The sequence below is a fragment of the Psammomys obesus genome, unplaced genomic scaffold (genome assembly GCF_907164565.1).
Source record: "Psammomys obesus unplaced genomic scaffold, mPsaObe1.curated_primary_1811, whole genome shotgun sequence".
Lineage (NCBI taxonomy): Eukaryota > Metazoa > Chordata > Mammalia > Rodentia > Muridae > Psammomys > Psammomys obesus.
Genome location: NW_026585587.1, coordinates 7142135 through 7154552, shown reverse-complemented (window position 1 = coordinate 7154552; position 12418 = coordinate 7142135). Strand labels below are relative to the sequence as shown.

The following is a 12418-nucleotide window of genomic DNA, read 5'->3' as shown; positions in this document are numbered from 1 at the left end:
GTACTAGGGGGAACTTTAAAATTTTATTCAGAAATTTTATTTTGTTAAAGGCTTGTATTGTGTAAATCCTTCTGGATTCAAGCATTTACTTCTGGGGGAGATAGAAGGTTCAGAAAGCTGATAGAGCTAGTTCTGCATCACAGAGTCCCTCCTCAAGGCTCCCTGGGCTCCAAACATAGTGAGGCAGTGAGCACTTTAGTGAGTCCAGCAGGAGCCCCAAGAATGCAGATGCCAGTTTGTGATTGCCGCTCACGCTGGGCTGGGCTGGGCTGGGCAGATGCAGCTGCCTTTGAGTTGCTGATGGTCCTGTAAAGTAACCAGGTAAACGCATTGGTTACTAAGCCAGCCTTAGGTGGAATCATCTCTTTGGTTTGTCTCTGGTACCCCAACTGATTATCAACAGACATTTGGTTATGTCTTCCCCGGAAAAGTTGTATAAGTGGAAAAGTGTTTTGTTTTGTTTCTCCTTTTCTGCTCTTCCCCAGGGGTAACTAAAGCTCTTGTTAACTCTGTTCAAGAGATCACTAACCGGGGCAGGAGGAAGGCTGGGTGGGCCCCGGAACATTCAAAGGCTGAGAGATGGTTTAGCGGCTGCACCACAGTGCTCCCATCTCAACCCTGTTCCTCTCCGAGGTCTCAATGCCCACCTTCCCTGCTCCAGCCCTACCCCACGGCAGGCCAGGAGCCACTTGCCTAGTGCTCACTGTCCTCATGGTGCTGACAGTGTGAACAGCTTCCTCTGAGGTGGTAACGCCTTAGGAGAACGGTGACCGGCGTCTGTGTTCTCCACACTGAACGAGCCCAGGGCTAGACTGGATGGAGTCTTGGTTAATGGGATGAAACTAGAGTCCTGGAGTCTTACTGAGCTTTAGCTTAAAGCCAAAGAAGGTGTGTTTGTGTGTCCTTTAAAACAAGGAACGTTTATTGAGAACCCTTTTTCATTGTGTGCTGTCCAGCTATTACTATTTTTGTTTGCAGCTCTGGGGTTGGAACCCAAGGCTCCATGCATACTAACCAAGAACCACTGAGATACTCCTCCAACTCCAGTGCTGTCTCGTTAACATCTCAGCATCTTTGTCTCTCTGTATATATACAGAGTACCAATTCATTTTGTAGATAAACACTGAAGCTTAAAGAGATGAATTATGGGTCCATGATGTCTTCCCATACAATAAAGGACTGTAACCTGTAGTCTTTTTTTAAATTAATTGTTTTTTATTCACTTTATATCCTAATTGTAGCCCCATTCCTCCTCCCCTCCCAGGTCCACCCTCCCTCCATCCACTCCCCTCTTTCTCAGAAAAGGGGAACCCGTTTTCATATCCACCACAGCTCATCAATCTGCACCAGGACTGAGCTTGTCCTCTCCATGTGGCCTGGCAAGGCAGTCCCACTGGGGGGAAGTGATCAAACAGCTGGCAAGAGTCCATGTCAGATGCAGTCCCCGATTTCCTTACTTGAGGACCCACATGAAGCCTAAGCTGCTATTGGCTATATTTTGTAGGGGGTTCTAGGTCCAGTCCATGCATGGTCACAGTTGTCTTACTAAACCTCTTTGCTCTTCAGTGTTGTTTTTGGTCAGGACAGTAACAGAAATAAGACTAGGATGATGTTCAGTAGTGTAAGATTTAAAGACGAAACATTGTTCAAATCCACAGCAGACTGTATCCGCTCACTTGCTCCTTCCATAGACCTTAGTGCAGACATGCTAGCACAGGTCAGCCTGGTGGGTACCTTATCTCTGTTCAACTGTCCAGAGGTGCAGCCTGAGGCCACATGGTAACAGTGAGTGCTTGTACCAGCTGTCGGAGCCTGTGTTCTTGCTATTCCACCTGCTGCTGATTAGAAAGGTATTGTTGGGTTAGTTTTGTTTCTTGTCAGGGAACACCCATTGAGCCATTGTCATTTGGCATGAAAGAACAGCCTTAGAACCTAGGGCTAAGGACAGCCCAGGGAGAACCCAAGAGTGTGACAAACCCATGAAACGTCCCCAGCATGCTTAGAGGGACACAGCTGAGGCATCTGGCAAAGGTGCCTAAGCCCACAGAGGACACAGCACCTGACGTGAGAGGGCTGGGGCTAATCAGCTGCCAGGGGCACAGCCAAGCTGGGGAGGTCTTGCCATGGTTGGAAGGGACAGGAACTGGTAAGTAGCTCTACTGGTCAGATCAGCAAGTTCTTTGGAAAGTCAGTGACACAGTAGAGGAAACAATGGGGAGCCTCATCCAGAGGCTTAGCTTTGTCTTAGCTTTTGCCAAAATCAGTGTGATCTGGCAGCTGGCTCAGGAAGCCAGTAACACCTCGAGGGAAGGTTTCAGGTGCTGACAAGTCTGAGCACCGCTGTGGGTCAAAAGGTGGCGATACCAATCACAGTGTGTGCGTGTCCCTGTCCTGCTCGTCCGTCCGTGTCCTAGCAGGGCTGTAAACCATGCTTGCATGGAAGGAGGGAGCCGGAACAGAACCTTCTGGATAGACAGGTGGGACTCAGAAATGTAAGTTGTTTTTGTAGTCAAAGATTAATGGTGACCGGGCACGCATCACTGTACACACAAACCTCTGAGAAGAAATAAATGGATGCTTTGTGCCCAAGGCCTGCAAAGGTCAGCATGCTTTCTTTGTGAGGCTTCAGATCTGCTCAGCGCTTTCTAATCCAAGGAAAGTTCCCTTAACACCTCTCCTCGTTAGGTAATTCTCAAAGGCTGCTCTTGCTGGCCACCAGGGAGGGTTCAATGAGACCTCAAGTGAGATACTTCCTTTGTCCAGTTTGTGGCTTGAGCCTCTCATTCCCATAAAAATGAGCAGCTGGATTTCTTCTGGCAACAGCGGGTGTATCTTCAACACTGAACAGCAATCTTGCTGGTTGGTGGCCATAAGCACATAGGCAGAATCTGCATTTCCTTTACAGACTGAGTGACCACTAAGCCAGGAAGCCAGTTCATTTCCTGTTGTCTTCAGAGAAAGTACTTCTTGTCAGCTTTCTGGCTTTTGAACACATACCTGCTTCAACACCATGAGGATGCTAAAGCCCATGGGGCCTTTCAAAGTCTGCGATTAGGAAATAGTGTGTTTCTGTAGCCAGCTGAAGAACTGTAAATGGCTACCTTCCCAAAATGCCCATTTTTGCAGGCCTTGGGCACAAAGCATCCATTTATTCCTTCACAAAAGGCAGAGGATGGTGTATACAGTGACGCGTGCCCGGTCACCATTAATCTTTGACCACAAAAGCAACTTACATTTCTGAATCCCACCTGTCTTTCCAGAAGGTTCTGTTCTGGCTCCCTCCTTCCATGCAACCACGGTTCACAGACCTGCTGAGAATGAACATGGACGAATGGAGACACACACACACACACACACACACACACACACACACACACCCCTTTACCCTACACCCATCACTGCCTTCTAGGGTGGGTCCCAGTTTCAATGCCCAGAATAGACTTCTGGACTGCTGTCCAGTCTCCTCAGCCCACAGGGATCGTGGACTGCTGAGAAAGCCATTCATCATCTTTGGGATTTCTTCATGGAGATTTGATCAGGAACCAGTACAAGAGATCATTCTGCTACGTCCTCACCCAACTTTAAAGACTCAAATTGAAAATCACCGCAGGTTCTAGTTCAATGTTACCATCCTCCAGTTGCACAAATACAATTCTTCATCATGTGTCACCTTCTCAAAAACAGATAAAAACAATAGAACTCACCAAACACCAAGGTCAAAAGGCATTTGCAGCCAGTCCCAAAGGCATCAAGTTTTGTGTCCCTCTTGCATAGCATCTGTCCATCTTCCCTCAAAGCCCCTCATTCTCACACAGCCCTGGCCCAGTTACAGTCCATCACACAAGTCTTTGGCTGCATTAAAGTTTTCTAGACATTTGTTTCCATTGGAGTGGAAAGGGAGATAAAGGAAGTTTATAAAAAAAAAAAACCCTCCCCCTACACACACAGCCCTGGTCTTTTGAAAAGTAACCTGAAGTTCTGATTCTGTGTGGTAGTCATACATGGGCCACCGTGCCTGAGAGCACAGAAGAGTTCCTGAGTTTTCTTGTATGGACACCACATCTGCCTTCTCTTTGTTCTTTTAGTTTCTCCTTTTTAAAAATCCAAGACTAGTGCAATCATGTCTTAAGAAAACGGCATCTTTCCAGTTAGCAAGATCATCTCCATTGAACACACACATTAGAAAGTAGATTGTCTGGTCCTCCTTTAAATGGGGCCCTAGTATATGAGGTAACTTCTCTTAAGTCGGTTAGCTTGTCCTCAGAGTGGTGGTACAACCAGCTACCTCTGGTAATTTGAACCATTATTCTAAGTCAAAGCCCTTGCCTCCACCCTGTGACACAACCCTTCAGTTACCTGTAACCTGCTTGTTGATTGGTGAATAAGGAATTGAGCAATGGTAAGTCCTGTCAGGACTCAACACCAAGCAGAGACATGGTCATTGCAGAGATACACATCCATGGTGGGAGCTAGCTGTCTCCGCCTTCTGTCTTCCCCGCCCCATTCCAGAGTGGAGGGAGGGGATTGCTACGGTGATCTCTGCCATCAGGTCAGTCTTATAACTGCACTGCCAATGAAATGGTGGCATTACGGCAGACCTGTCAGGGCCTGGCTGTTCTCAACTTACCTCAGCCCTGGAAAGGTTTGTCTTATAAATTAATAGCATAAGTTAAACCTGAAAAATTGTGAGAGAAAGACCAGTTCCACAATTTTTGCGCCAAATTTAAAGCAAGCTTTAATTAAATGCTAGCCAGGATGATGGGCTGTGGCCAGAACCATCCCACAGTCCCCAGGAAACGGGCATGAGTCATGTTTTGCAGAAGCTTAAAAAGGCTAAACCATAAGGCCTCCATATTTCCCATCATTTCCCATTGTCCAACCAGGGACAAGCATGCATACACCTGATCTAGTTCCTGCCCATGTGCACCTCCCACCTCCCTGTGACCAAGCACATCCGGTACAGCTGAGTCAAGCAAACATGTTTAGGGAAGTGAAAACCTGTGGCTTATTGTCTCCCATAAACAACAGCCTCTAACATTTCAGGAAGTTTCTGTCCTTGGGCAAGGGGCTTACAGGCTAGAGGCATTTTTGTTTCATGGATCTCTTAGGCACAGTAATTAAGACTAAAAACATCAACTTTGGCTCTCGCAGAGCGTAGGGAGAACTTTAACCTGGTGCACAGAATAATATGTTAGGAAGCAAACTTGATGAAAACCAAAGGACAGGACCACACAAAGCTTATCTCTAGAGAATGACTGACGGGCTGGAGAGATAGCCCAGTAGTTAAGAGAATGACTGACAGACAGTGTGGTCGGTGTTTCTGTCCTGAGCCCAGTAGCCACTGTGGAAATCTAGTGGGAAAGAACAAATAACTTGTATAAAATCAGAGGGCCTGAGTTCAAATCCAGTGCCTAAATTCAAAGTCTACAACTTTGTAGAAAAAAATTTAGAAAAAATAAAATATCATCCTCAAATTCAGTCACATCCTCCAAATTAGCCTGATGTATGATTTTTTTTTTTTATATCAGTTCAGCCACTCACTGGTAAAACAAGCATAGACTAGCAATGGGTTGGGTTTGTAGCTTTTGAGCTACATAATATTTTTCTGCACTCTTTTGGTCAGGAAATACTGCTGACTTAAAAGTCAGAAAACAAGCTTGTGGTCTAGAGTTCAGGTGTTTTGCTTTGTTTTCAAATATGCATTGGTATGATTTTTGCTTGCATGTATGTGCATGTGAGGGTTTCAGATCCCCTGAAATTGCAGGTACAGACAGTTGTGAGCTGCCATGTGGGTGCTGGGACTTGAACCCGGGTCCTCTGGAAGAGCATTCGGTGCTGCCAACCCCTGAGCATTCTCTCCAGCCTTAGAGTTCAGGTTTAAAGAAACTTTTTTTTTTTTTTCAGAGCTGGGTCAGACACACGCTTTTATAAGCATAACTCCACACAGCTCAGTTTAGCTGGTCTAATTACCATGTTGGGAAAAGAGGCCAAACTGGTGTAACAGAGAGCCCAGTTTGCCAAGGAGAGAGAGAGGTAGTCATTGAATTAACGACTCAGTTCAGGGCATTCTCTTCAGGCCGGGAAAAGAAGCCTCAACTGCCCAGCCCAGCCCAGCAAGAGTGCTTGAGTGCAGTCCTTGGCTTGTCAGCAGAGCCGTAGGAAAGAAAAACAAGTTCAGGTGGCGCGGATGCCTGTGGCAGATACTTTCTCTGAGCTCATCTGTCAGCTCCAAGCTACTGCTTGGAGATCAGAGAAAGTCATGGGTCTTTGTCACTTCTGGGCGCCTCTGAGGTGCAGGCTCCTATGGGAACATCAGAGTTTTAGGTCTACAAACTGGACCGGCAGCAAGGTCAGCCACAGCTGTACCAGGCAAAGCAGGTAGCACCGCTGCCACACTGTTGCTGGACACCTTGGCTTTAAAAGTGGTGATAAATGCACAGTTGCTGTTATTTTACAATGCAAAGTTCGGGGGCTGGAGAGATGTCTCAGTGGTCAAGAGTGATTGCTGCCATTCCAAAGGACCCGTGTTCAGTTCCCAGGACCCACTTTGAGTGGCTCACAGCCACCTGTAACTCCAGGGGCAGGGCATTCTGGGCATCTGCACAGGTGGTACATGTACACACACACACACACACACACACACACACACACACACACACACACGCACACACACACACACCTTGCATGTTCATAGCAAATATCTAATTTGATAGCCATTAAACAGCTTTCCATTCCCTTTCTGCGGCCCCCGGCAACTGTCTGACTTGTATCGCTTGTTTCTATGACTTTGACTTAAGGTTTTTGGTGTTTGTTTGTTTGTTTTTGATGGCCAACTCTTAACTTTGTCTCTGTGTCTATAAGAGACAGAGCCTGTTTCACATACACAGTAAGAAAGAGAAGTGGCAGTCAGGGTAGAGTCCCGCCCCTCGCTCCTTCAGCCATAGGCCGCGGTCTCTGTCCACACCCCAGAGCATTTTGCTCCATGGGTGCTGAAGCCTGTGTGTGGGCTGGCAGCTCTGACTGTAGAAAGGGACATGGGGAAATGCTCAGTGGCCTTGGGATCCTGTACCCTCTTCTGAGCTCAGGGCTGAGCTGTGGAGTTAGACGCCAGGCTTCCATACTTAAGGTCAATATTAAAAGACATTAAAGCTAGATCCTGACTTAAGTTTATGCCTTTGCTGTAGCTCATGGTCCCATGATTTGTTTGTTTATGTAGTTAGTTGCTTAGGGCTGTTTTTGTTTCTATTCTAAGAGTTTCACGTACCCCAGACTAACCTTAAACTGGTCTTCCTGCCTCCACCTCTGGAGGGCTGTGATTCTAGGCATGTACTACCATGCCTGGCTTTGTTTGATTTGCTCGTTTAATTGCATTATTTGCATAGATACTTATCCTAGGACTCAGACACTGAGCAAATTGGGTTTCAGCGCCTAGCCTGCAGTGAGAGAGAGTGAGATCTCAAGAAGCAGTGATGTTCTGAGGGCTAGAACAGCCTCTTATTCAGGGAGAGGAAGCCCTGCGGCCCCTGGCTCCTCCCTTTCCCACATCCTCTCTTGCCACTGCCTCCCTCACCCTGTATGGCCCCAGAAGTTTCTATCGTTCCACACACCCAAGACTGCCTCAGGGCAGGGCCTCCTCAGCTCATGCATGGACCCTGGACTGAGTCAGTCCCTACACCCAGCTCCCAGCTCAGAGGCCAACTTTTGGAGGAAGCTTTCCCTGGGCAACTGTCTGACTTTCGCTTTCACCCACAGCAGCCAGGCTGTGGATTAACCAGGAATGTTCAACCAAAGCTGTGGGCAATGGGGGCTCAAGCCAACGAAATTCTCAGGTCCCCGTGAGAACAGCATCACTGATGATTATGCAGGCTTTGTGTTTTCCACTGAGTTACACATTTTCACTGAGTGTTTTCCTCAGACTGACTGAAGACAGAGCTTGTATAGGCCAAGCTGGCTTTAAACTAGCGATGTTGTCAAAGATAACCTTCAACTTCAGTTCCCGCCCGCCTCTACCTCCAGAGAGCTAGGATTACAGCATGTACCACCACACATGCCTGTTTTATGCAGTGCTGGGGAGCCAGCTCAGGGCTTCGTACATGCTAGCTGTGCTCACTACCAACCAAGCCACACCCCCGCCTGCGTGACAAGATCTTTAAAAAGATCATCCGAGGAACGTGGAAGGAGACACGCTCACCAAGCCCTGCCCCTCCCTGTGGAGGGTTCTCCCTGGGGATACTTCTGGTGTGCTATGGACAAGAACAGAGAAAGCCCTGAGGCAAAAAAATCCAGGAAATAGTCTGCACCAAGGGTCACTGGGTGGGTCTGACCAGAACTGCTGTGCTGTTCCAGTGGTGTCACATGACCTCTCCCACCTCATCCTCTAACCAAGTCTCAGAGGCCCCGGGGTGGAGGTGGTCCTAACATCCCCTCAGGTTGCAGATTAAAAAAAAAAAAAAAAAAAAAAAAAGTGCCATGCAGGCAGTAGCATGGATTTTCCCACGCTAAAGCAGATGTCCATACCCAACCCCAAAGTCCACCTTAAAAAAAAAACCCACAGTCATGAAAAAGGCTTAAGGTATAACTATCACCCTGGCAGACTGACGAAAGAGGAGCATCTGTGAAAGGACCTGGCGTGTTCTTGCTGGTGCTAGCTCCAGGGCTTGGCTTAGTGTGGGGTGCCGGGGGTAGGACGGATGGCCGGTGTGCCCTCTAGAGAGCCACTCAGAGCGCTCGTGGAGAGCAGGTCAATTCTCTGTGGCTGACTCACAGGAAAGTCACACAAAGGCAGCAGGTAACAACAAGTTACTCAAAATCCACCTTGTGGCGTCTGGCCCCGAGGATTTCTCTAGTGAGATGGGGTGATTTTTGTCTGTTATTAATAGGAGGATGAAACAAGTCCACCTGTGCCCCTGTCCCGTTCTTCTCAGTCACCCATCTCATGTCCCAACCCTCAGGACATGAGAAGGGACTCAGGTGGAAACCTCTGGCTGGATCCTGAGTGCTGGGAGTTGCTTCCCCCTTCCTAGAGCTGCGCCGTGGGACCTAATGAAGACAGAGGGATGGAGCTCTGCCCTCTCCCTCTCCAGGAGGTGACTCCAGGCAGCACAGTGCCTTTCAGTGATGGGCATTCATGTTCTGGTGCCTGTGATCATAAGAAAGAGTGATAAGAAGCAGTTGCCTCAAATCATGATCGTACCCTCTGATTTCACTGGATTTAAAAAAAAAATACATTTATTTATTTTATGTATATGTGTGATCTGTCTTCATCCACACTAGAAGATCCCATTACAGATGGTTGTGAGCCACCATGTGGTTGCTGGGAATTGAACTCAGGACCTTCAGGAAGAGCAGCCAGTGCTCTTAACCACAGAGCCATCTCTCCAGCCCCTTTACTGGCTTTTAATTCATTTTTAGCTGCTAGCTTTCAAAGCTACATTGTTAAGCTGTGACGAACACCTCTGATGTGGGCCTCAAGGTCATAGTTACTTAAGTTTTGTTTTGTTTCCCCCAAGAACTTGGCGGTAGTTCAAACTGGTAAAAACCACCTACCCTTAACTTTAGGCTACACAAGTGCGTGGAAGGTCAGCTTCTGACATCACAACAAAAATCTACACCCCTGGAATACAATAACACTGCCCTTTTCTATATGTACATTACAGGAATGAGCTGTGAAGTTTAATTGCAAATATGCAGACCGCCAACACACAAGCATTTCCCACCACGCCTTTCTATTTTGCCAAGAAAAGATCTCACTACATAGCCCAGGCTAACTCCCAACGCTCTTCCCCCGGGAAGTAGCGTCATTGCTCGCTTTCTGCACCACTTTTTTCCGTCCTGACCCATCTCTGTGTAATGACCACCCTCACCTCCAGCACTCTCGGCGTCTTCACCCTTACCTCCAGCACTCTCGGCTTCTCCATGCCTTCTTCACAGCACACCCCATATCTGTCCATAGCTATACACACACTCACTCTAATCTATCTCTCCCCACTCCCTGGGTGAGAACGGCCCATAAGAGAGGCACTTGGCTTCGTGCCTCCCTCTATTGCCGAGAAGTAGCTCAGCTGCCAGTTGATAAATATTTGTTGAACAAACTAATGGATTCTCTCCTCCTTCTTACAAGACTGTTCAGCTTCCACTTTCAATTTATAGGTGGATTCTGAACTCAAAATCACATTAGACCCTGGTGATAATTAAAAGAAAAAAAATTAGAATCACCTGAAATGGAGGTGGCTTCTTTTGAACCTGCCGCCTGCCTGAATGCTCTGGATTCTTGTGCGCATGTGTTGGGGGAGGGGATACAATTCTTCAAGGGAGCAAAAGTCACTCCAGTTTCTGCAGTTGTGTCATGTGCTAAGCAGAAGCACAGAGGGTTCCTGGATTTGCCCCTTGTATTCCTGCCTCTCACTGGCACATGCTTTCTGCCAGGACTACTCTGAACACTTTTTTTTTTTTATTAATTACACTTTATTCATTTTGTATCCCCCCATAAGCCCCTCCCTCCTCCCCTCCCTATCCCACCCTCCCTCCCCTTTCTGCATGCATGCCACTCCCCAAGTCCACTGATAGGGGAGGTTCTCCTCTTCTTTCTGATCTTAGTCTATCAGTTCTCTTCAATCAGCTTTTTTTTTTTTAAGTTTTATTTTTCTCATTAGTTACATTTTGTTAATTCTGTATCCCAGCTGTATCCCTCATTCCCTCCCCAGTCCCACCCTCCCTCCCTCAACTCCTCCCTGCCCCTTTCCAAGTCCACTGATAGGGGAGGAGCTCCTCCCCTTTCATATGGCTCCGTTTTATCAGGTATCTTCAGGGCTGGCTGCAAAGTCCTCCTCTGTGGCCTAACAGTACTGCTCCTTCCTTGGGAGGTGGGGAGGTCAAAGAGCCAGTCATTGAGTTCCTGTTAGAAATAGTCCTTGTTCCCCTTACTATGGGAAACCAATTGATTACTGAGCTATCACGGGTCACATCCGAGCATAGGTTCTAGGTTTTATCCTCTTATGGTCTTTGGTTGAGTGTCCATCTCAGAAAAGAATGTAACCCTGGCTCTCCTGGAACTTGCTATGCAGACCGTATGCAGGGTGGCTTTGGACTCTGGAGAACCTCCTGCCTCTGCCTCCCAGGTGCAGATGTTAAAGGAATGGGCCACCACACCTGGCTAACTCCCAGTGTTTAAAGGTCTGTGTATCCCCTCTGCAGGAAAACAACAGCAAAAACACCTGTGAGGATCACACAGAAAACATTTCAGTGTAATGTGTCGACTCACCAACCAGCCAGCTGTGCAGACTGCCCCCCCCCCACAGTGGCTGCAAGGGAAGGAAAGCCAAGACAGAAAGATGGACAATGTGGGCACACCCCCACATGTTCTGTGTTTTGTTCTGTACCTCAAACAATCCACCGACTGTATTTTGTGCCAAGGTAGGTGCAGCGGGCATCTGCATCGCACTTGTTCTTGAAGGCGAATGTGTTTGTTCAGTGACTTGAGGTTGGCAGGCAGCCCAACATTCAGAAGCCGGATGTTCTCCTTCTGTAGGCTGAGACTTCAGCCAGCGGCACAAAGTGACCCTGATAATATAGGGCACGCTCGCTTCTGTGCTAAGCACTTTCTTCAGGAGGAAGTTGTCATATTATTTTCCAGAAGTGATCCTCAACCCTAAGATGCTTTTATTGTAAACTGTAAGCACAGAGAGAACATCCCAGGTGTGTGTGTGTACGTGTGTGTGTGTGTGCGTGCGCACGTGTGCACAGGAGCGTGACATTAAAGTGAAGCCTAATGCCCACGGAGTGCAGAAAACAGAGCAGGCACCCTGTCACATCCTCCGAGTAGACACCCAGAGGACCACCTTCTCTTGACTTGGCTGCTCACGACTCCCTACAATTTCTTCTTGAATTCTGGGCCTTTGTGGGAATCTCTAGAAAATGCCATTGAGCTTTGAAAAGCTGAGCAAGAGGCACAGGCCTGACTCGGTGAGGAAAAGGTGACGAACCCCCACTGAGATCAAGGAACCAGGAGAATGGCTGAGCAGAAGGCTGCCAGATTTCCGAGTCCTCTAGCCTTTGAGGCTCTCCAATGGCTCAGGCAGCAGGAAGTGCTGCTTTTCCAGGAAAGACTTAGTCAAAGACAGAAACTACCTTGGGTTTTCTTACTCAACACCGAGACATTGGAACAGCTGCTAGAAAGGAGCATCGGTGTCCTCAGACGCTCCTAGAAGCAGGGAGTGCATGTATCCCAGACACACCCAAATACTTTGCATCCATACATCAAGACAGACAGTTGCCTGGTGGCTATAACCTTAAACAACCCGGGCTGTGACTCAGGGCCTGATGCACTGGCTCCCATTTTTATTTGTAGGGAGCACAGCTGTGCGCCCCGCCCCCCTCCGTGAGCTCCTCCAGCCCTCTGCAAGGCTCTCTGCCTGTGCCC

General features: G+C 47.9%; 1 long non-coding RNA gene across 1 annotated transcript; it reads right to left on the bottom strand.

The window, feature by feature from the left end:
- Positions 1 to 21: 21 nt before the first annotated feature.
- LOC129678593 (uncharacterized) lies at positions 22 to 10189 on the bottom strand. The gene is made up of 2 exons (XR_008720409.1): positions 9894 to 10189; positions 22 to 306 (listed from the first exon to the last, which is right to left on the bottom strand). It is a non-coding gene; the product is annotated as an uncharacterized LOC129678593 (long non-coding RNA).
- Positions 10190 to 12418: the final 2229 nt, after the last annotated feature.